The following is a 22,637-nucleotide window of genomic DNA, read 5'->3' as shown; positions in this document are numbered from 1 at the left end:
ATAGACAGTACATAGATGTCCTGTGCAGAGCAGTCTTCCTGCCTTTGCCTATTTCCCTCCTAAAGAATAAGTCAATCTGTTTGACATTCATACTTTTGACCTGCAAGAGCTTTGAAAAAGACTTTAAGAAAAGAAAGAAGCATAGTAGTGCACACCTTTAATCCTGGCCATTCCAGCCTGGGCTACATACTGAGTTCTAGGACTGCTAGGGCTACATAGAAACCCCGACTATAGATGATAGACAGACAGACAGACAGACAGACAGACAGATAGATAGATAGATAGAAAGATAACCAATCCCCAGGATGGCTATAGGGCTACATGGAGACCCTATCCCTAAACAATGAGGAGAGGCCAATTCCCAAGCTGGAATTCTAAGGGGTTGTAGGCCAATTGGCATGAGTGCTGAGAAATGAACTCTCCAAGTGCCCCATGTGCTTTTTTTGACTACCAAGCCACCCCTCAGTCCCTGAGGAAAACTCATTTGCATTTGACTGGGTTCCTTGGCTAGGCCTGGTGGGAGGGGAGGGGCTGCAGTATCTCAGCTGATATTCATGATTTTTGTTCCTCTGGTTCCATGATTCTAGTTTATCAGAAAACTATTACAGAGCTATTAGAGGTGAACAGCACACCGTGTTACCTAGTGTAATTAGGCTGCACCACTGCGGTCTCCACTCTGCTCTCAGCCAAGTCAGAAAGCCTTGTTTAGTGAAAGGATGTGCTCTCTACTTGCACTGACCTCTAGGGTGGCGGCTACCAGCCACATGGGCCATTGGACACTCCAACAGTGGTTATGGTGACAGAATAACAATCTGGAACTTGATTTAAATGTATTTAGATATAAACAGTCACACAGGGCTTCAGCCAGAGATTGGCAGTTTTAGGAAGATGTGGGGTTGGAACAGGGTTGGTTCTCTCAAGAAGCACGCCTCTGGGGTTGGGATTTAGCTCAGTGGTAGGCGCTTGCCTAGGGGCGCAAGGCCCTGGGTTCGGTCCCCAGCTCGAAAAAAAAGAACCAAAAAAAAAAAAAAAAAAAAGCACGCCTCCTCTCTAGAACTCCCTTTCCCTTGGGCGTGGTTTATTCATGAGTCAGAGGAAGTGGACTAGCTATAAGGGACCTTGGGAATGTAGCCTTTGGTGAGTAGGATGCTTGCCAAAGGCGTCGTACAACTCTGACTGGCCTAGGGTGGCCACCACTCCTTAATCTAATTCTCCAAATGTCCGTCCCGCTGTGTTTGGTGTCAGCTATGTAGACTAGGCGAGCGCCACACTGTGGCATGCTCACATGTGTCGTACTGGCGTGGACAGAGGAGGAGGAAGAACGAAGCCGGCTGCAGAGCAAGCGGGTAAGCCGCTCTACACCATGGAGAGCTATCACAATGCCTCCGTGGGAAAAGCCTCGCTGTGCAAGTGGCCACCTAAACACACACAAAGGTAGAAAGCGAGATGCACCTGAGGTTATCTTCTGCACACATGTAGCAATCATTCAAAAAAGAAAAATACGTATTTATTAAAAATGAAAAATTTGGGGTCCGAATCCCCAAAACTCAGTTCTAGGTATTTTTTGTTACTGTTATCTTAAATATTTTGAAAATAAAACATGTTATTTTAACAAATCTCAGTTCTGGGTGAGCTGGTTTAAGGATTTGGGGACCCCATCTCACAGCTGCTCACTCTTCTCCTTGTTCCTAATTGTCCAGCAGAGAACTGGAGAGCCATGGCCAGAATGAACACTGACCATTGCTTGTCCTTGCCCTATCACCTTGATGTGAGGATGACAGTCTGATCAAGCAGACTCATCCCTTCCTTCCCTTGAGAACCACTGAAATAAGAGAAAATGGCGCTAGAGTCATTCTCCTCAAGTGGGATTAATGGTGTCTCCTGACACCACTGTGAGGATTAAATGACTGTAGAAAGTACTTAGACTACTGCATGGGTGTTAGTCACTGATGCTCTCTACAGTGCAGAGGTCTCAGATTGACACAGCCACTAGATAACATTCTAATTAGAGACGAAAAGGACAGTATCCAAAACACGTAGACAAACCATCATGGCCTAGACTACTCAGTTCTGTGGCATTGAGACTAGAGTGGAGGCTGGGGATATATAGCAAGGTGGTAGGGAACCTGCCTAGCATGTGACGTGGGTGCCCTGGGCTGGACCAATGGCATCTCCTTCTCCTTACAAAACAAAAACCAAACAACCTGTTTTGTTTTGCTTTTTTAGATGGCGTGAATATGTCTTTTCTCATGAAGTCTGTAGTTGGAGTGATTTGAAGGGTACAGCTGTTAAATTCCTCACTCGTTCACATGCAGCCTGAGTGGCATTTGGGGAATCTTTTAAGAGCCAGTTCTAGAGAGGGAAAAATGAAGGGGAAGGAGGTGTGTTTAAAAAACAAAAATCTGTTGTTGTAAGTGTGTGGTTTTTGGTTTTGTTTTGGTGTTGCCTGAAGCTTATTCCTCACATCTTGTCACTTCATAATACCAAGCAAGAACATTATTGTACCACTTTTTCCCCCCTCCTTAGCTGAGTGAATAGAGGTGGAGGGGACCTTCCATGCCCAGGAGACCCTGCACATTAGCCATTCTGCTTCACCAAGGTTCGGAGCTCATAGCCTCACATACAGAAGTGAGCTTCTCTCAGCTCCCACAGCAGCGGCGCAGGCAGGAGCACGTGTGGCCCTCAGCACAGCTCTTGGGCTGGTGAAGGGAGGACAGAGACAGCTGCACACTTGGGTCACTTACTATTTTTGGTACCCCACACCAAGCCAGGATCCTCACAGCAATGGCATCTGTGAAATATATCGGGTGTCAGTGTGTGTTCCCCAGAAGGGGCAGGCAGATCAGTTTATCTTTTTTGAACCTTCTCACTAAAGCTACCAAGAATCTGAATCTTTACCAATTTCCAAAGTTTCTCCCATCCCCTTGTAAGAGAACAAATTTAATCATAGCCCTGTGACTGAATCCCTTATTTACTACCGGGATTCACTCAGATCAGGGTTCAAGATGTCTGCATCTGCTCCTTGCTCACCCTGCACTGCCTGCCACGCAGATGGGGCCCTCTGGAATGTTGAACATGGCGGCTGCGCCCAGTTGTCCGCCTGTCCACCTGGTTTCCACGACTGCAAGGCCAACTCTCTCTCCCTCCAGAATAGCAGAGCCGTATGCCACATGCGGCAGTCCAGTCTTACTCCCTCCACTTTCTGCTTAGTTAATTTGTGCTGGAGCCGGCCCGGTGGTGCACTTGATTTTCATCCCGGCAGTGCAGGTGGATCTGTGAGTTTGAGGCCAGCCTGGTCTATACACTGAGTTCCAGGCCAGCCAAGGCTTCTTAAAACAAAACCAGAAACCAAACAAAGACATTGTGTTGGAACAGAAGCTTGACGTCTTATTTAGCCTTCATAGGAGGACAGGCCAAGGTCCACCGAAGTGTTGTTGCCAAGGGGGTTGGTTACCAGCTCTCCCAATGTCAAAGGAAGGGTATCCTTGTTAAGAACTCTCACCCTTCCTGAGCCTCCGGGTGCGGGAAGAGCTTAAATTAAAGAATCGGACCCTTCCCCAGGTTGGCTGGGCTCCGCGGAGCCGCAGTGCTGCACGATGAAGCCTGTGGCTGGGACACGCTAGAAGCGAGCGCCAGGTCCCCCAGGTGCCACCGCCAGTCACTTGTCGCGGCAAAATTCCCAGTGTTCAGGCCAGGATTTTCCGAATGTAAGATGGCCTCGTGCTTCACAGAGAAGCCGCCCAGGGTGGTTTCTCTGCCGCCCCCTGGCGGGCAGCGCAGGGCCTGGTCGTGGGCACCGTGGCTGGCAGCGGCCGGTGCCCAGGCTAACTGTGCATCTAGTGAGTGGGTACGCAACTGACTGGGATGCCACGGGGCACAACCTTGTATTCAGGCAGATAGCACCCGGAGGCAGGGCTTCTACCCAGCAAACCAGTTTGAGGACAATAACCAGGTACTGAGGACAGAGCCAGTTAGCTGAAGTCTCAGAGCAGCAGAGAAAGCTAGAAAGCGTTTTAGGGACAGCACCCACCTTCTGGCGCCTTCTGGAAGGGGAGGAAGCCGATGATAGAAGCCAGAAGAACTGCAGGGGGAAACGTGGAAAGTTAGGAGAAGCAGTGCTCGAAAGGCACTGATATATAATCGGAGTTTGCTCTCTAAGGCGTTAGTTGGGAGATTTTAAGTTCGAGGCTATGACAACAACCCTCTTGGTAAACAGGGTGAGACCGCTTTGGCCAGGGTACTCAAGAGTACATACACAGAGCAAGGCATGGCCTTCAGCTCCCATCTCTTTATCCTGGGGTGGAGGACAACCTGAGCACAGCAGTCACCCTGCGGCAGCACCTCCAGAGGATGCCCTAGACACCAAACTCTGGCTTTGAGGGAGACAGGTCCACATGGAATTAGCACAGGGGTATCAGGGGGCTAGGACCTTCTCCACTAAAGCTTCACTGGGTGAGGATCCTCCCTCCCTCCACAGCCCTTATGTGATACAGCAGTGCTGTTCTGCAAGAGGGGCCCGGGGCTGCGGGGGAGAGCCACTCCAAACCGGAATGATCTGGTTTAAGGCGAGCTGATTCCCCCTCCTGCTCTCCCCCGCCCTCCCTTCTCCTCCTGCGACAGGCTGCTTTCTGCCGCAGTCCCCTGACCAAGGTAAACAGGAGGGAGGAAAGAAAGCTCTGTTTCCATGGCAACCTAGAGGGCGGTCGATATGGCTCTCTCGGAAGTGCTTGTATGACTTTAGGGGGAAAAGAGGCCTCACTGGAAAAGCAACAGGGAGGAAAGACCCTAGCCACGTTCGTGATGGGGGACATTCTGGAAGGCGATGTGGGCCTGGAACAGGGGAAGTGAGGAAGCCTGGCACCCTCAAGTGAGGTGGCAGATGTACTTAACTCCAGGGGCTGGATTCACTCCAGAAAACCCACCATCAACCCGAGAAGTATCAAACAGGTGCCAGAACTCTCAGAGCACACGCTTAGACCCTCACACCCTGCTATCCTATTCCAGGAAAGCTCCCGTGGCCGCTCTGCTAAGAGGCAGCCACAGGGATGAGACCCAGGGCCAAAGACAGGTTCTGTCTGAAAGAGCCCCCGGCCAGTTAGTTCCTTGATGGGTGAGCTAAGAGGATGCTCCTCCCGTGAGAGGAAGGCTCCAGCATCCTTTCTCCTCCAGACTGGCCCAGCTCCTTCCTGTGAAGGAAAGAATAGCTCCAGGATGGGATGATGGGTGTGGGTCACCACCTCCTGAAGGAGCAGGACTGCCCTGTCACTCTCCAGAGGACAACTGAAGTCCTCACTGACCAAATTCGTACCACACATTGAGACTTTTCTGAGGAGCACAGAGGGCTAGAAGCTTTTCAGGGTTTCTATCAGCTTCCTCAGAAACTCCTGTGGAAGCTTGGGGGAGGTGAAGCAATTTGCCTTGTCTGTAGCTATCATCTGAGTAGCCGGGCTAGGAGAAAAGAGACAGAAGCTGCGGGCTGGTCCTCTTCCAACCCCAGAGAGGCAGCAGTAGAGGTAGGGACGATGTGGAATCTGTGAGGTGCCTTGGTTTCTTCAGGCCAAACGGTGACTCCTGGCCTTGAGGCTTCCAAGCTTTGGAAACCCCAGCCCCGCAGCCTTTTCACCTGAGCCAGTGGAAGCATGTGGTCTGGGGGATACCTCTGAGACCGGAACAAGGCAACAGATCAATGCGGTTTCCTTGCAAGACGCCCAGAGAGGCCACGCCTCAGCTCTTTCCATGGCATGGGGATTCCAAAGCTACCTGACCTTAGTGTCTCGCCACGACACTCCCTTTAGTCCAGCCGTGGTGTTGCTCTTTGGATAATGAGGTGTGCTCCTCATTGGGGCCTTGTCACCAGTGACTCTCTCTACCTGCAATGCTTGTCCTCCTGCATTTTTCAAATGTCATCTCAGTGAGGAAGAGCCAATGTTAGTGTGCTGCCAGGGAGACTCCCAGGCCTTTGCCCTGACCCCACTACCGGCTCTGTCTGCTTCCCATTTCCCTTCACGTTCATAGAGTTTACTGCCTGTTACTTCCACCGTCAGGAGGACAGGAGTTCCTCCCATCTCCTTTAGAGCCTGGACAAAGTAGGTATTCAATAAACTCTTTCAGATGGCTGGATAGTTGGGGGCCTACATTCAGGAGGTAGCATCCTCCACCTGTCCTGCAATCTATAGAGGCCTGTGGTGCAGAACTGCAGAGTGAGGTAACACACTTCCGGTGAGGCCCACAGAGGGATCCAGTGTGTCACTACTCAGTAGAAAAAAAGCAAAAGCTTTAACAGAGGAAGGGGATGCTGCACGTGGATAGGCTTGGTCACTGCAGACAGGCTGTAGGTATCATCCTGGTTGATAACATCTAAAGTATGACTGGAGTGATTCCGGTCAGCCTGAGGCCCACTGGGAATAGCAGAGGAAGGCAACAGCCCAGGCGTACTTCCTGCCTCTCCTTATGCCTAGGGATCTGGGGGGCTGTTGCAGGTTTATTAGCAATGGGTCTGCCCTCTAAGCTTAGAACTTGGGTTGTGTGCTGAGTGAGAGCCGGCCCTGTGCGCTGGGAGGAGATGCTGGGGGTGGGGGAAGGGGCAAGAGGCCTCCACCTGTAAGAACTGTAGTCTCTTCTCTCAGACAGGGAGCCTTGGCAGCTGTGACTGGAGCTCTGCCTGCCCCTCTGCGGCCGACCTCCTTGGGTGTGTGTGACCACCGTGGCAAGTTGCAACAGTTTCTTCAGTCAACCCCCCCCCCCTGCAGTGTGAGTCACCTTCAATTTCCTGCCTGCCTGCCTCTTCCCTGATGGACCTGATAAATCCAGGACAGCTTTTATTGCTTTTGGCAAAACAGTGCCATTAAGATTTACGGAGCCAAAAGCTGGTACAATGTAATCTTCAAAGTAATTTACACAGTGAGTTTCAAAAGATGAAAAGTTAGCGTTTCCGAGGTAATTTCATAAAAAGGATTATCAGATTAATCACTGTGTCGATTTAATCGTGGTGTCTAAAATAATTAATTAGCTTGCTTGAAGTCAGCAATGCAAAGAGGACCTCAGAAGGAATACAAACGGCCATGTCAGACGGAAGCATGTTTGGGGCAACGGATCTGGAGAGGATTCCTTGCTGAAATTGCCTCTGGAGAGTCTGGTACTAGCACGCTGGCTTAGAGAGAAGATAAGAAAATGAAGTGTGGCCTGGTGGCACGTACCTGTCCTCCTAGCACTTAGGAGGAGGGATCATGAGCTTAAAGGCAGCTTGGACTTCACAGTGAGCTCAAGGCTAACCTGGGCTACACAGTGAGACCCTGTTTCAAATAAACAAGTAAACAACTGAGAGCGGAGAGAGCTCCAAGTCCTGGAGACAGCCTTCGGGTATGACTGCTGCGTGCTTGTCTTCCTCTGCCGTGGGAAGGCTGATCTGCCATGTGCTGAATTGCCTGGCGACACCTGGAAAATGTGTCCAACCATGCCACGTCGGAGTGTTGACAGGTTGCCCGCGATCGTAGACCCAGGTGTGAATTGCAGCCCGCTGGTGAAATTACCTGCGAGTGTTGTGATGCTGGAATGGAGGCGGCACCAGCTGGGCGAGTCATAAATGTGGTCCGTATGGTGCCTGTACCAACACAGCTCTGACTCACCCGCATGCTTCAGAGCAAGGCTGTGTGTGTGCGTTTAGTACTGTGAACAGCCGGGTAGCGTCTTCCTCACCTTCCCTGCTACTCCCCGGGGGGGGGGGAGCGGGGGAGACTGTCCCAACCTACAGCACCTCTTGACCATGACACGCACAGGTGCCCTAGCTGGCCTCCAGAGCAGTCTTTGAGGGAGAATGCTCTCCCCTGGAGTCTTTTCTTCACACCTCAGAGATTGGCCTGCCCAGCCAGTGTAGCCCACAGTGCTCCTTGGGAAAAGGACAACCAGAGAAAGGGCACTTGATGGTGCATCCGGCCAACAGCAGCACATTTATTTCCCTGACCTGGGAGGAGTCTGAGGGGGCAGTCAGCCAGGTGAGGGTAGTCAAGGGGTTCAGAGTCACAGAGAGCCAGCCCTTCAATGGGGAGGGTGAGTTCAGACAGTGGCTTCTTCCTCCACAGTCCTCAGAGGGAGGGGGAGGAGGGAAGAGTAGAAGCCTTTTCCTCACAGCCCTTCTGAGAGCCGTGCTGAACCTCCCAGCTGAGTGCTCCCTGATGCCATTTCTTTGCCCCTCTTTCCTAAGGACATACCAAGGAAGGCAAGGGCTAGGCCATCCCATCCAGTGGGGGGCTGCCTGTGCCCCCAGCAGAGTTGCCCTCCCGGTCTGGGTACTTGGGCATGGTGTTTCCATGGTCCCTAGAGTTATGCATTTCTGTACTACCGAAGCTCTCCTTGACCGCTCCAGTGTTGGTGCCTGCTGGGGGACTGTCTCTTCATCTTCCCTTGGCAGGCCGACGTTCAGAGTCTTCCTCTGAGAGCAAGGCGGAGAGAGAGTGATTAGAACAAGACAAACGTTTTGTCTATGAGTGTACTTCCTGCTTGTGGACTTCCAGTGTCTCCTGGGGGAGTCTGCTGAGGGGCCCTTCTTGAAGAGGCCATGCTGGACTTTTGGACCTAGAATAGGGAAACAGAGGAGCTGGGCTATGGGTAGAGATAGGATGCAGGAAGCCATTCTTCTGCTTCTGCTTCTTCTTTCCTCATCTTCCTCTTCCTCCTCCTTCTTCCTTGTTCTGCTTCCTGCTTCCCCCTTCCTCCTTCCCTTCTTTGTTTTTGACACAATCTCACCATTGCCCAAGGCAGCCCTGACTGCCCGGTCATCTTCTCAGCTTACCCAATGCTGGGATTGCAGACAAGAACCCCATCCTGGGCATCCAGTGATATTTTAGATATACTTTGTTTTAGGGCTCAATTTTGATGCCCATGGGAAGTAATTTTTTAGTAACTTTGAATTACAAAGTGGGGTTGTGGCTCTCTCTTCCCTTGGCAGGCCGAGGTGGTGCCATGCATTTCCTGTCCACTCTGCCAAGGTTATGGTAAGAGACAGCTGGTGGCTTCCGGGTTACTGTAAAGTTACTGAATTCTTCAGAATTTGACTGATTGAAGTGAAGTCCGTGCACTTCGAGAGGCCGACTGGGATCACAGAGTGTGTCCCTTCCTTTTCATGGAATTGATATTGAACGTATGGCCTTTTGCATGCTAGGCAAGTACTGTAACCCCAAGCCATATCTCCAGTCCTGGTTTTCACTCATTGATTAGTTAACTGTGGTGGGGATAGACCCCAGGGCCAAGCACATGCTCCCGAGAGTGAGGTGAGGACGGGGTGATGAGGCTGTCTGCTTGTTGCTCTGAGATGGCTGTCCAAGTAAGTCCACCCATGACTTACTCTGATCCTCCCACCAAGCAGGGAGTGCGCTCAGTCCCTGGACAGAAGACTCTGGAGGACTTCGTGCTTTAATTAACAGTTCAGCTTGAGGGTAAGGGGAGGTTAAAAGCCTATGAAGACACTTGGTATTGGGCAACTCTTTTGAGGGGGGGACTCCTCCCTGCATCCGGGGGCTGCTGTTAGTCTAATTCTTATTAAAACCTGCAATGCCACACCCCTAAGTCACCCAGGGCCAGTTTTGGCTTTGAGGACGTGCGATCCCTTCCCAAATCCTGCTGCACAGGGACTCCAGATGAGGCGCAGCCCCAGGGCCTCCTCACAGAATGGCGCCTTCACTTCTGCAGGGTCTGAAGACAAAGTAGCAGGAGGAGTTGGGCTGATGCTGATCAGAGGTAACATGACCAGGTTCACTAGAGCCCTGTGAACACCTTGAAGATGTCTGGGTGGGGGTTCTGCCCACCACAGCCACCCAGAATAATGAAGGATTTATATGCACAACCACAAGGCTTTGACGGGAGAGGACAATGGGGACTAGGAGGAGGACATGTTAGAGATCCCAGAGTGTTAGTGTGAGGAAGGCATTGACTTAAGGACACATTTGCTGCCGTGGACATGGCCCCGCCCCTGCAAGCGTACCCCAGCAAACAGAAACGCCACCATTAACTTGAGCTCTTGTGATGAAGTGCTATCGGGAAGGTCCTCACACAAGAGGTGCTCCGTTAATAAATCAGAGTGGCTCAAACCTGTGTGTCCAAGTCTACAGCCGACTCTGCTGGAAGTGGAGCCGCCATGTGCCCTTGAGAATTACAACCAGAGCTCCCGACCTCACAGCGGCCACTTCAAGGTGAAACAGGAATTTCTCTTTGTATAAGGTACCAGCCACAGGAGCCACGCATATAGGAGATAGGACATTAGACACCCCTCATGCCTCAAGTACCACAACCCCCAAACCAACCACCACAAACCACGTACAACACACAACACCCCTTACAAACTACACCCCACACTACCCCATAAACCACACATTTCATACTGCCTCCACAAGCCACACAGACACACAGACACACAGACACACACACACACACACACACACACACACACACACCCACCCAAAGGCCTCCTCACCACAATATACCATACACAGCCCCACACCACAGACGTAAATTCACTACACCCGCATACCCAAATGTATCAGGAGCCCATTTTTTTTTTTTCTGGATATGAAAATTTATTATTCTGTTTCCATTTTCAAAATTTTATGATCTTGGTCTTTCCTTCTTGCCTTTGTACAGAGCCAAAAGAGACACATTGGCTACTTTAACCACCTTAAAGCGGACTCCAGGAATATCACCCACGGCATGGCCTTTGCGACCAAATCCAGCAACCAGAACTTCATCATTTTCCTCAATGAAGTTCAAGCAACCGCAAATCATTAGCACTAACAGCTGTGATCTTCTTGCGTTCTTAATGAGCTGCACCCTGACACACTTCGGATGGCAGAATTTGGCTGTTTGGCTTCAACCCCTACTTTTTCCAGCACAATTCCCTTTGTGTGAGGCACCCCCAAACGGATTGGCCTTCAGGGCTGTGCCCAAGTGGGCTTCCTTGTACTGTTTATCATGCCACTTCTGGTCCCGTTGGTGACTGTGGAGCTTCCGGGCAGTACGGAGACCACGACATTTACCCATCTTGCCGGCGCCACGGGCCCGAGAGAAAGAGCTCAGGAGCCCATTTAACCTTGGCTTGGCCATGAATTGAATCTGGCAGGGACTTAGTCTCTGCAACTCGAGACAGCCATGAGCACCATCCATTCAGTGAGTTATACAGCAGGCAAAGGGTCCCGATGGGGGCTCACTGCGTGTTCTTGTCACCAGAGGTGAACTCTGTCACTCAGGTCATGGCTGTGCAGAAAAGCAAAGCCCCCGGCTGCGTGGTCACCAGCAGTGCTGTAAGTGGCCCTCGGAGCCCAGCGCTGAGATTTACTGATCTCATTTGCAGATGGAGAAAATGGCTACAGGGAACGAGTGACGAGCCAGAGGTGAGGCAGCCAGGGCCCTGGGCAGCTTAAGTGTTCAATAAATCCACTGACTGAATCCCAGGCCAGACACACACACACACAGACACACACACACACACACACACACACACACATGCACACACACACACACACACACACACACACACACACACACACACACACACACACACACACACACACACACACACACACACACACACACACACACACACGTCTCCTGAGTATCTGGCTCCTCCACTCCTACTCCAGCTGCTCTGGAATGAAGGTAGCAAACTCAATGATCGCGGAAGGGCACCGTGATCTCCGGCCCCCTTGTGTGGATCTCGTGTGGACCTGCTGTAGATGATGAGGCCAGAGTAGCACTGCATCCAAAGGGTAGCCCAGGGCCGGGGAGATGGCCCAGTCAGTAACGCATACAAGGACCTGAGTTTGAGTCCCAGGACCCATAAAAAGGAAGCAACAAAAACAACGGGGTCGGGGCAGGCGCTTGTCATCCCAGCACTGGGGAGGTAGAGACAAGCAGACCCCTGTTCACTGGCCCACCAGTCCAGCCTACTTGAGTTTCAGGCCAGTGAGAGACCGTCTTCCTCTCACAACTACCAGCTTCTATGCTGCCATCTTGTGCTACTCCATTCCCTCCGTTGGGAGCTCAGTGGAATGCCCACCCAAGTTCCTTGTGAGGGAGGAAGACAGAAGAGCCAGCTCTGAAAAACATGGTGAAGGGGTCGCAGTGAGTCTCCTGTGCCCTTTCACCCCAACTCCTGGCAGACTGATGGTTGCTCTACAGCCAAGATGATTAGGTTTCTTCTGCCTATAACTTCCCACGCTGTGAAAAACTGGCCACCAGAGTTGGGGGCAGCTGTGTTAGTGTGGTCTGCCCACAGATGCCTCTGGGACACCCTGGCCAGAGCAGCTAAGTCCGGATGCCTCAGGATGTACCTTTTCCACTTCAGGGTGAGGGGCTGCCGGGTGTCTGTCTGGGCTTTGTCCTTCTCAGGAGACCCCCAGTGAGGTAATCCTGTGAGGGAGGCAGTCCTGCCAACTTCTGCCTTCCTCAGAGCTTTAGGTCTCGTTGTGGTGTGGGGTGAAAAGGGGCAGGAGGGTGGAAGGGCACTGGGGAGAAGTGTAGCTCTCAAAGTTGGGGAGAAGCCACGGGGAGCAAGCTGTACCCAGAGACAGACAGAGGCAGCTCTGGCCCCAAGCCGGGAGCAGGCGGTCATTAGAAGCCAGGCTCCTAGCCCATCCTCGAGAGGCCCTGCAGGAGCTCTGGCCCCTTTCTCTCTGCCAGCTGTGCAACCTGGCATGGAGAGCCTGCTGCGTATGCAGCTGCCCAGGGGACTGGCTGCGCGACTCACTCTCCCGCTTGCTAATCATTCCCCTGTCCTCTGCCTGGCTTCTCGTACAGCCTGCCTGCCCCTGGAGAAAAGCACGCCCATCTGACACCTTACTCGCCTGTCCTAGCATCCCTGGCACATTCATCTGCCCTTGCAGCTGCATCTGCTCCGTGCAATCTCCATGCCCAGCCTGTCACCTGATGCTGTCTTTCCCAGGGTGTAGTCTGCACTGTTCCACCCACTTCCTTCGGGGTGCGCGTCTTGCTCCCAGCATGCAGGCTGTGCCAAGTCAGGAAGCCTTCAAGTAGCCTCTCCAACCACCTCAGCGTACAGGACAGGATGGGAGTAAAATTCAGAGTGTAGTAGTCAGCATCTATTTTCTCAGGGCACGGGGATTCATTCCCATGAGTCCTGTCAAGGGCGAGAAGGATGGGCAGCCCCTTGCCTCTGACTAGAAGCTAGAACAGTCTAAACCCAAGTTGGCAATGGGAGGCCCCAGGAGTATAGATACGGCCTGTGCTGGACCACGGAGGCAGCCAGGTGAGGGAAGGGAGGAAGAAAGCCCCTTGCGCTGACTTCCGGCAGATAGGCCTGATGCCAGTTCCCAGCAAGGGCATCCACACCTTTCTGGGCTCCCGCAGACCCAGACATTTAAGCATCTTATCTCCAACCACTTCTAAGCTTTCTTGGCCATGACAAGAAGGGAAAAATTCTCACCTAAAAGCTGAAGCTGTGAGAAAAGCCAACGTTATTGTGTGTGTTCTTTCATAACAGAGCCCGTCTTAGCGGGAACAGACTTTGGCTTTACAAGCCGTGACTTGGACAGGTGTAGGGGACCCTGCCCTTAGGAGGGGCTGAGAATGGTTTAATCCTACAGTGTGGCTGTCTTGAAATTCTACAAGGAACCCTGCTTTTTATACAAAGTTTTTTTTTCCTGGAGCTGGGGACCAAACCAGCTAGGCAGCACTCTACCACTGAGCTAAATCCCCAACCAGGAGCCCCGCTTTTTAAATTTTGTTCCAAGTTCTGTAAATTACATAGTCGATGTGCCCCAGAATACTTAGAATGTTGGCCAGTGGGAAGGACTAAGAACTTACCAGCCATGGTTTTACTTAAAAAAAAAAAAAAAAAAAAAGTCCACCTGTGGCCGGCAGAGTCATTAGACATTTCCCTGCTCCAGTGCCTGAGGAAAGCAGAGCGTGAACTTATTAGCAAAGTGCTCGGTGAGGGTGGCGTCGTTCAGGTGGCCTGACAAACCCTACCTCCACAGCAGTCACCATCCTGGAAACCGGGCTTTATCAAAGCTCTGGGGGCACATTCAGACTTACCCCTTAGTAGCGGCCCATGTCACCTGATGTCTGTATTTCCACAGTGCTAGGGCTATGGAAACATTTCCCAGACTTCCTTGCAGCTAGATGTACCCATGTGATGAAGTACAGGTTAACAGGATGTGTGTGGGAGTAACCACCACTGTCTGGACTTAAGAAACAGCCGATGCGTTCCTCTGCTTTGGGGTTGTCGTTTATTCTTGTCACTTGTGTTACTTTTAACGTTGAATGTGTATGGGTTTTAGTCTGCATGTGTGTCTGTGTGTGTGCAGTGCCCATGAAAGCAGTATGGGCATTGGATTTCCTGGAACTGGAGCTACAGGAAGTTGTGAGATGGCACATGGGTGCTGGGATCTAAACTCAGGCCCTCTGCAAGGACAAGCGCTTTTAACACCGTACTCTCTCTCCATCCCTTGGGTTGTAGTTTTGATTTCTACTATAGCAGAAAAGATTTTCTTTTTGAAGATTTATTTATTATGTATACAGTATTCTGTCTGTATGTGCTCATGCACCCAGAAGAGGGCACCAGATTTGATTACAGATGGTTGTGAGCCACCACATGGTTGCTGGGATTTGAACTCAGGACCTCTGGAAAAGCAGCCAGTGCTCTTAACCTCTCAGCCATTTCTCCAGCCCCTAGCAGAAAAGTTGTAAATCCTTGGACTAAAGAGTCAGAAAAAAAAATTTTGTTCACTGTAGTAACATTCTTAGGAATTCTGGAATTTTGGACTCTCTAAAAAACACAGAAATATAAGAAAGTGTTTTCATTTTAATTCCAAGTGTGGGGACATGGGGCTGATTCAGACTGTCCGCAGCAGCTGACTGTGATTTGCCTCATGCTCTAGCAGAGGCGTGGTTTCGCCAGCTGCAGAGAGTTTCTGCGATTGTGTGACATTTGGAATTCTGGGGACATTCTGGAGGGTATATTAATGTGAGGGTCATGAAAGGCAGGGTTGGGGGCTGTTGGTTGGTCAGGGGGTTGGTTGTGGTTTGTTAGTAGTTATGCTCTAAGAAGAAATAAAAGGAAAGAAATTGGATTCAGGGGGTGCTCTCTATCTAGTGATAGGGAGAGAAATCGGAGGTGGGGTAGGGGGATAAAGGGTAGGAAAAGAACCCATGAAGTAGCAAAGAGACAAGATACAGTTCACCTTACTGTTCCATAGTAGAAACTTACAGAAGGGATTACTAGCACATAGCCACTGTTTAATGTCCTGTTCCTTCAACAGGAGGGAAGGCCAGTGTACCATTTCTACAAGGGAAGACCATGAGGAAGCAGTTGAGTCCACTCATGTATGTACAGTAACCAGCTGAGCTGAGGGTGACAATGGCTGCTATTGCTGGAGGCCAAGAAATGCTATTAGGTACATTTTGTTGCTGTGACTAAAGACGGGACAACAGAAGAGAGGTTAACTGGCTCACAGTTTGATATGATATGATCTATTACTGGAAGAAGGAATGGCTCACACCTCAGCAGACCAGGAAACAGGAAGCATGCTAGAGCTGTAAACCTCAGGGCCTATACTGGGTCCTATTTCCACAAATTTTCTATAGCCTTCCAAAATGGTGCCATCATCTGGAGATCAACTGGCTACACACAGAGTGCTGCATTTTACGTCCACATACTAACAGGTATGGAGAAGTGACAGATCTTGGACAGATCTTACTGAAGACAGAAAAGTATACAACTGATTGTCACTCCAGCTCCAGTGACTCTGATGCCCCCTTCTGGCTCCTGTGGGCACCTGCACTCACATGTGCACATACAGAAATGTGCACGTGTACATTATTTTTGTCTTTTTGTTTGTTTGTTTGTTTGTTTTGTTTTGTTTTTTGTTTTTCGGAGTTGGGGACCGAACCCAGGGCCTTGCGCTTGCTAGGCAAGCGCTCTACCACTGAGCTAAATCCCCAACCCCTATTTTTGTCTTTATATTCCATCAAATATTATAGAAAAATGTTTCAATAAAAAGGCGATCATTTTAGCAACTCTGCCACTAATGAGCTTTTGTGAATAAAATTAAGAATGACTACTACCTGTCTTTAAATTCTTTTCTTTTTATAAAAACAGAATCATTAAACTATATAATAAAGAGTTTCCAAAAATATTAAGAAATTCTAAAGCTAGGTGGTGGTGGCGCAAGCTTTTGATCCCAGCACTCAAGCAGAGGCAGGTGGATCTCTGTAAGTTTGAGGCCAGCCTGGTCTACATAGAGAGTTCCAGGACAGTCAAGGATATACAAAGAAACCCTGTAAGGGAAAAACAAAAACCATTTTAAGAAGTAGTATACTGGGCTGAAGAGATGCTTAAGTGGTTAAGAGGTTAAGACTGTTCTTCCAGACGTCCTGAGTTCAATTCCCAGCAACCACATGGTGGCTCACACCCATCTATTTTAAGATCTGATGCCCTCTTCTGGCGTGTAAGCATACATGCAGGCAGAATAATGTACACATAATAAATAAATAAATAAATCTAAAAAAAAACTGTAAAAATATTTTTTAAAAAAGTAATATACCTTTTGAAAAGCATTTAAAAAACAAACACCAAAAATCCTTCATGTTCCAACTTAGACAAGTGAGTTTAAACCTATGTATTTTCTTCTATCACTTGCATAGTTTCACACAGTTATAGATGGTTCTGTCCCCCATTTCATCAGCCTCCAGACTTTTTCAAAGCTGTAGGCTCACTAACAAGATGCCATTCCACATGTATTAGCATCTTACCTCAGCATCTCTGGGGGGATCTGAGGTGACTGACTGTCTTACTGACCCAACACTGGACACTAGGATGGGGTTTTGTTAAGCTACACTGTATGAAGGAAATAAAGTATCTTCAGTCTTCTTTACACTTAACAGTTACCTACCACAAACTGCTTCAATACAGACAGATGTGTAATGAATAAATGTATACCACGGCTGTAACTGGAGGCACAGGCCTAAAATCCCAGCTACTAGAGAGGGGGAGGCAGGTAAATTTGAGTTCAGAGCCAGGTTTTGTTAGGTGCTTAAATTTTAAAAGGGTGTGGTGGGGCATAGGCACTGTAGCTTAGTGGTAGGCTCTTGTCTAGCATGTGCAAGCCTGAGTTGGGTTCCCACTACTTCAAAAATAATTCAAAAGTAAATAACAAAATAAACCCACACAAGGAATACTTTTAGATGTAGCTATTTTTTTTCTGTTGATTATATTCTTAGAATAAATTTCCTCGCTATCAATGAATCATTTTTGGCACTGCATATTATACCAGATTGTATTTTCCAAAGATGGTCCCGCAGCGTCCGTGTGCCTGTGTTTGGTGAGTAAAATCTATCTTCTGGGTTATCTACGTGTAAAGTGTGACATTCCTCAACTGAATGGTAGAGGGCTGTGCTCCTTCCCTCGAAGCTCTCTGTAGCAGAAATGCTGGAGCTTCCAAGGCCTTTCTCCCTTGCCCTCTCCTCCTCTCAGGGCAGCAGTCAGGTCTTTGAATTTGAGCCACTGTGCTCTGAGGAAGACCAGGTGGCTTGTGGAGGTTGCATGTGGGTACCCGGCTAATGTCCTCCCTGTTACTGCCCTCCTGACAGCTGGCACCACCTACTAGTCCCCGAGTGCACAGCACTCATGATGCTTATCTTCCAGGCCCAGATACTGTGGAGCAGAAAGGAGCCGCCCCCACTTTGCCTGCATCCCTGATGCTGGGAGAAGTGCCAAAAAGTGTTTGCTGTGATTTCCCACACCTACAATGACTGCAGTCCTGCAGTCCACGTGCAGGTTTACCTGCATACTGGCTGCACAGCCACCAGCGGGAAAGGAAGGAGTATGGCAGATTCCCTCAGCCTCATACCTCTCAGGGACATCTATTGCTCGAGGTCTCACTTTACATCTTTGGTTTGTTCCTCCAGGGTGAACTGTTTTATTCCTGTTCACAGTTCTTAGCAGAGTCTATAGCCGAGCCTGTGCTGGTGTATGTGTTTGTGTGTGTACATGTGTTTGTACATTTGTTGAAAAAAATGTAGCCAGAGTGTGCATTTGTAAGACTATGAGCAGGTCAGGCAGAGGCTGGTGAGTCTCTGAGTTTGAGACTTAGCCTATCCTGGTCTACAGAGCGAGTTCCAGGACAGCCAGAGCTGTACAGAGAAGCTTTGTGTCAAAAAAACCAAAAGAAAAAAAAAAAAAAAAAAAAACCAGGTCACATTGGGCTTAGTTTCTTTATCAAAGAAGGTGTTGCAGAAAGCTGTCCTCCAGTGTCCAGCGTCCACATGTGCACCTTCCTAGGTCAGATTCTCTAGTCCAGTCAGGCGTGCTTAGGGAAAACTCACTCAGAACACACGGCCACGGCACAGTGGGGCCAGAGAGCACTCCTCACGCTCACTGCTTCTCCCCCAGTCTGGTGCGGGCTGAGATGACGAGGCTATGGACAGCTCCAGCTCCAGATGGCTTGTCCTTCACAGCCATCTGTGCACCTCTTACGACTGTATCCACTTCCACAGCATCCACCGAAGGGGGTGGGAGTGGGGACAGGAATGCAGAGCGGGGCCCTCCAGACTTTCCTTCCTCAAATCTGGACTCGGCCGACTGCCTTGCTTTTCTCTGCTACCCCACCCGCTGTGGAGCCCTCTGTGGTCTTCAGCACAGAAGATGTATTCACTGCAAATCCCAGCACAGGAAATTCAGTGAGCTCTGTTTATACAGTCCAGTTATTAGCTCAGCAAACATTTACCGAGTACCTCACACATTTGCTTTCAGACTTCAAGGAACTCACAGTCCACGGGAGTCTTGTTCTCCTCCAGTTGTTCAGGCAGCGCCCACCAGGAGGGTCATGGAATAGACACCTGCAGACCCCTCCACTGACAGTTTTAAAGATTACATCGACCCATGTGTATGTGTGGGTACACATGCCACAGGGCACACGTGGAAGCCAGAGGACAGCTTGCATGAGTCAGGTCTTCCTTTTCACCATGGTGAACTCTGTCTGTCAGGCCTGGTGGCAAGCACCTTTGCCCACTGAGCATCTCACCACCCATCACCAACTTTACAAAGTACCGGCAGTGAAGTACAGATGTGGTGAAACTGAGGATACAGCAAGCATTTCAAGTGAGTGAGAGTTGTTCTGGCTACACAGAAACATGTGGTGTTAGTGTCCATTAAAGGGCCATATTCGGATGTGGCTTTTCCTTCAAGCTTGATCCAAGCCACTTAGTGTAGACAGATCTAACCACTATTTTAAGGTCTTCACTCCAGGGATTTCTAAAATGGCATCCAAAAAAAAAATGTTTTTTCATTAAAGAACTCATGCAGAACACATTGACCTGAACATAGACCATGGTGTTGAACTGATTTAAAAGATGGTCAGAGCTCATGAGGGAAGCCATGCAAACCCTCAAGCCACCAGGTGTGGCGCCCATGGCTTTAATGCAAGACTTCTGCAAGTCTCCCTAGTTAGCAAGGCATGTCCAGCCACAGGGTGGTCTGGATCATACTCCTCTTCCAAGGCACACAGGGGCCTTTCTTTGCAGCTGGAGTGCAGTAAATTAGTGCCTATATTCTGGGCCAAACCCATCAGAGCTGTTCTTGTTGTCTGAGAAAGAATCGTGCCTGGTTGCTGCCCCCACTGGAGTAGACTGCCCACTTCTAACTTTACCCTGTGGGATGCAGCTTATGAAAAGCAGTCTGGCTGTTATTTTTTCCTTTTGGTTTAGAAGTACAACAGGGAGGGAGAGGGGGACAGCCAGGGCTAGGTGTGGCTGGGCTGTGCAGTTGAGGTGTGAACTGTCAAGGTCACCGAGGATGAGCATCCCAGTGATTCCAAACAAGAAAGCTATTTCCCAAGGCCTCCACCCTTCTTTACTAAACACACTGCTGGCCTCTTCCTGTCACCTTCCACCTTCCACGTGAAGCCAGGTAAATGATGTACACCTGTTTATGATCCTAGCACTACAGAGGCAGTTCAGTTAGCATGGTTCAGAGAACAAAACAAAAACCCAATAACAAAATACACACACACACACACACACACACACACACACACACAAAAACAAAAAAAACCAAAACCCAAAACCACTACTTTGTCCCTACAGATTAGTCCATTCTGTCAAGTGGCTCTGAGGCCAGACCGATTTTAGAATGTTCTTTGTTTTCAAGGCAGGACTTATTGAGACAGGGTCTTTCAATGTAGCCCTGGTTGTCTTGGAACTCACTATGTAGAACAGGCTGGCCTCAAACCACTGCCTTAGCTCTGGGATTAAAGGCATGCGGCACTACACAGGTTTAACTTCTGTCTTTAAACATCCTCCATAGAATGCATGCGGTTATTTTCATGTGGGCTGCTAGGAAATATCTTTGGGATCAATGCTGTCTGTCCTTGGTGGTGCACTTGTGCGGGCCACACCCATCTTGCTTGGTCCTCTTCTTCCTCACTCCATGGAATCCATCTCGAGCCGTCAGTCATTCAGGGTGGAAAGAAATGGAGTTACTGGTATGTACTGAGCTCAGGCCTGATATGGAACCACCCTAGACTTGGTGGGAAGCTACTCAGTGACCCACGGCAGTGTTACTGGGCCCTGGTTGTGTCTTCCCATCCTAGGTAGTCAGACAAGACATCCTTCTGGAGTCCTCCTTCAAAAGAGCCTGCTAATGCTCAAAGACTGACATATTCCTGAGAAGGCCAGCCAGCCTCTGCTAGGTTTCCACTCTGTCTTATCTGGGACAAAGTGCTGCTCTGGCTGCACTCCAGGGTGCTGAGGAAGGCCTGCAGAGCACATGGAACTGGTCCTGGGGTATTGCTAAACAACTTAACTTTCTCAACGGGACTGTGTGGCAGGTGGAGTTCTGAAACACTTCTGCACTAAGAAAGCCAGTGTGCCTGACTGCCCACCTTTCCCTGAGGTACCCTATCCATAAATGGGTATCCCTGAATAGCAGTATCCTCAGCTCATGCTGGTCACCTGCAGTCCTTGTGTGAACATGAGTTACTCGTCCATTTCCAAGTCTGTTGGTAGGAAGGCTGATGCCAAAGGACACGGGTCTCATTTTCTGGAGAAAAATGCTGGCTAGCTGGCATGGTTGGGACCAGGCAGCAAGTTTAATCAGAGTGAGTCTCACGGAGGGAGGACCATGTAACTGGAGCGTTCCCAGAGACTGCAGAGGATGGGCAAAGACAGCAAGCAGAGGATGTCACAGCAGGGAGCAGGCAAAACTGGCTAGAACCAAAGATTTGGGTGTAGAAGGCCCAGCTGGGGCCAGATTGTGGAGGGCTTTAAATGTCAGGCTTAGGAATTTATCAAGGGAATGAAACAATCAAACAGGTGTTTCAGGAAGATAAATTTGAAGAGACTGTACAGGCTGAATTGGGAAATCTGGAAGCATGGCAACAGTTAGAAGGCTATGAGATTAATTAGGCCGCTACAGTGGTCCTGTGTGAGTTGATAAGCGTGCAAATGGGAGGAGTGGTGGCAGAAATGGAAGGACAGCTGCGAGGGGCATTGTTAAAAAAGAACGGATGAGGTCTGCTGCCTGATTGGACTGGGGACACAGGGAGCTCAAAGAATCAAGGTTGACACGGCAGTGGTGAGCATGAGCAACTGGCAGTGTAAGGGAGAGGCCCAGAAAGGGATGTTCAGGAGACGTGAATGGAGTTCCAGATGCAGAGTCTACAGACAACACCCAACTGCAGATGTCTAATGGGTTCCTGGGTAATAAGGGACGGAGCTCAGGAGAGATGCAGTGTACATTGATTAGACTGGGGATCAGGCTGAGGTATGCTGAGTGAGTCTGTGGGATCAATGTCTCACCAAGGAGACTCTGCAGTGGAGGAAGGGACTAAGGCAGTCCTCTGGAGAGGTCACACGGAAGTTTCTTATTGCAAAGCCAAGCTGAGAAAGAACCACTCTGCACACATTTCTTTGCCATTCAAATATAGCTTGAAGAATATATTAGTTTGAGAAGACCAAGTAACATAGCATTTCTCCCTCAGTGTGAACTAGATTAGAAACACCTTCACTACGCTTTAAGACAAATCTGGTTTAAGTAAAGGCTGGTATTGATAAAAACAAAAAGATAAATGTCACAGTGAATGTAATCTAGATTCGTGGAGTCAAGCAAAGAAAAGGAACATGTAGGACACATGTCCTAGGAGGATCTGTGGTATCAGTAGACACTGACTCGCTTTAATACAACAGACTGCTGTATTGGAGGCTGGGGCTGTAGCTCAGTGGGACACTGTAAGCTGCACCCTGGATTCAACTCCTAGTAATGAAAACAAACAAACAAACAACAAAACATGATGCTGTATTTGCAGAACATTTTTGTAGAATAAATCTAGATGATTTCACCAATGTAGAATTGTAATTTTCACCTATATTTACTACTATATTGTATTCTTTCATAGTTACAAATAAAAGACAAGGTTGGTGGTGTCTTATGTGCTGTTAAGATTCTCTGGTGCTTTTAGTATTCTATGCAGTTGTATACTTAAATAGCACAGAAACTGATACCATGGTACCTTGAATATCTCTCAAAATCACAGGCTTAAATTATACCGTGTTCTTATGTCTAGCATGTTTAAGTGATATTTTCTAACGATAACAAGATTGATTAAATGATAGTTCCTTCCTTTTGGACATTAGCT

At 49.3% G+C, this 22,637-nt stretch overlaps 1 pseudogene; it reads right to left on the bottom strand.

Annotated features, from left to right (window-relative positions):
- Positions 1 to 10,550: 10,550 nt before the first annotated feature.
- On the bottom strand, positions 10,551 to 11,037 carry LOC116902912 (annotated as a pseudogene).
- Positions 11,038 to 22,637: the final 11,600 nt, after the last annotated feature.

This window comes from Rattus rattus, chromosome 6, assembly GCF_011064425.1.
Source record: "Rattus rattus isolate New Zealand chromosome 6, Rrattus_CSIRO_v1, whole genome shotgun sequence".
Classification (NCBI taxonomy): Eukaryota; Metazoa; Chordata; class Mammalia; order Rodentia; family Muridae; genus Rattus; species Rattus rattus.
Note: the sequence above shows the minus strand (reverse complement) of the source record. Positions and strands in the feature narration are given on the sequence as shown.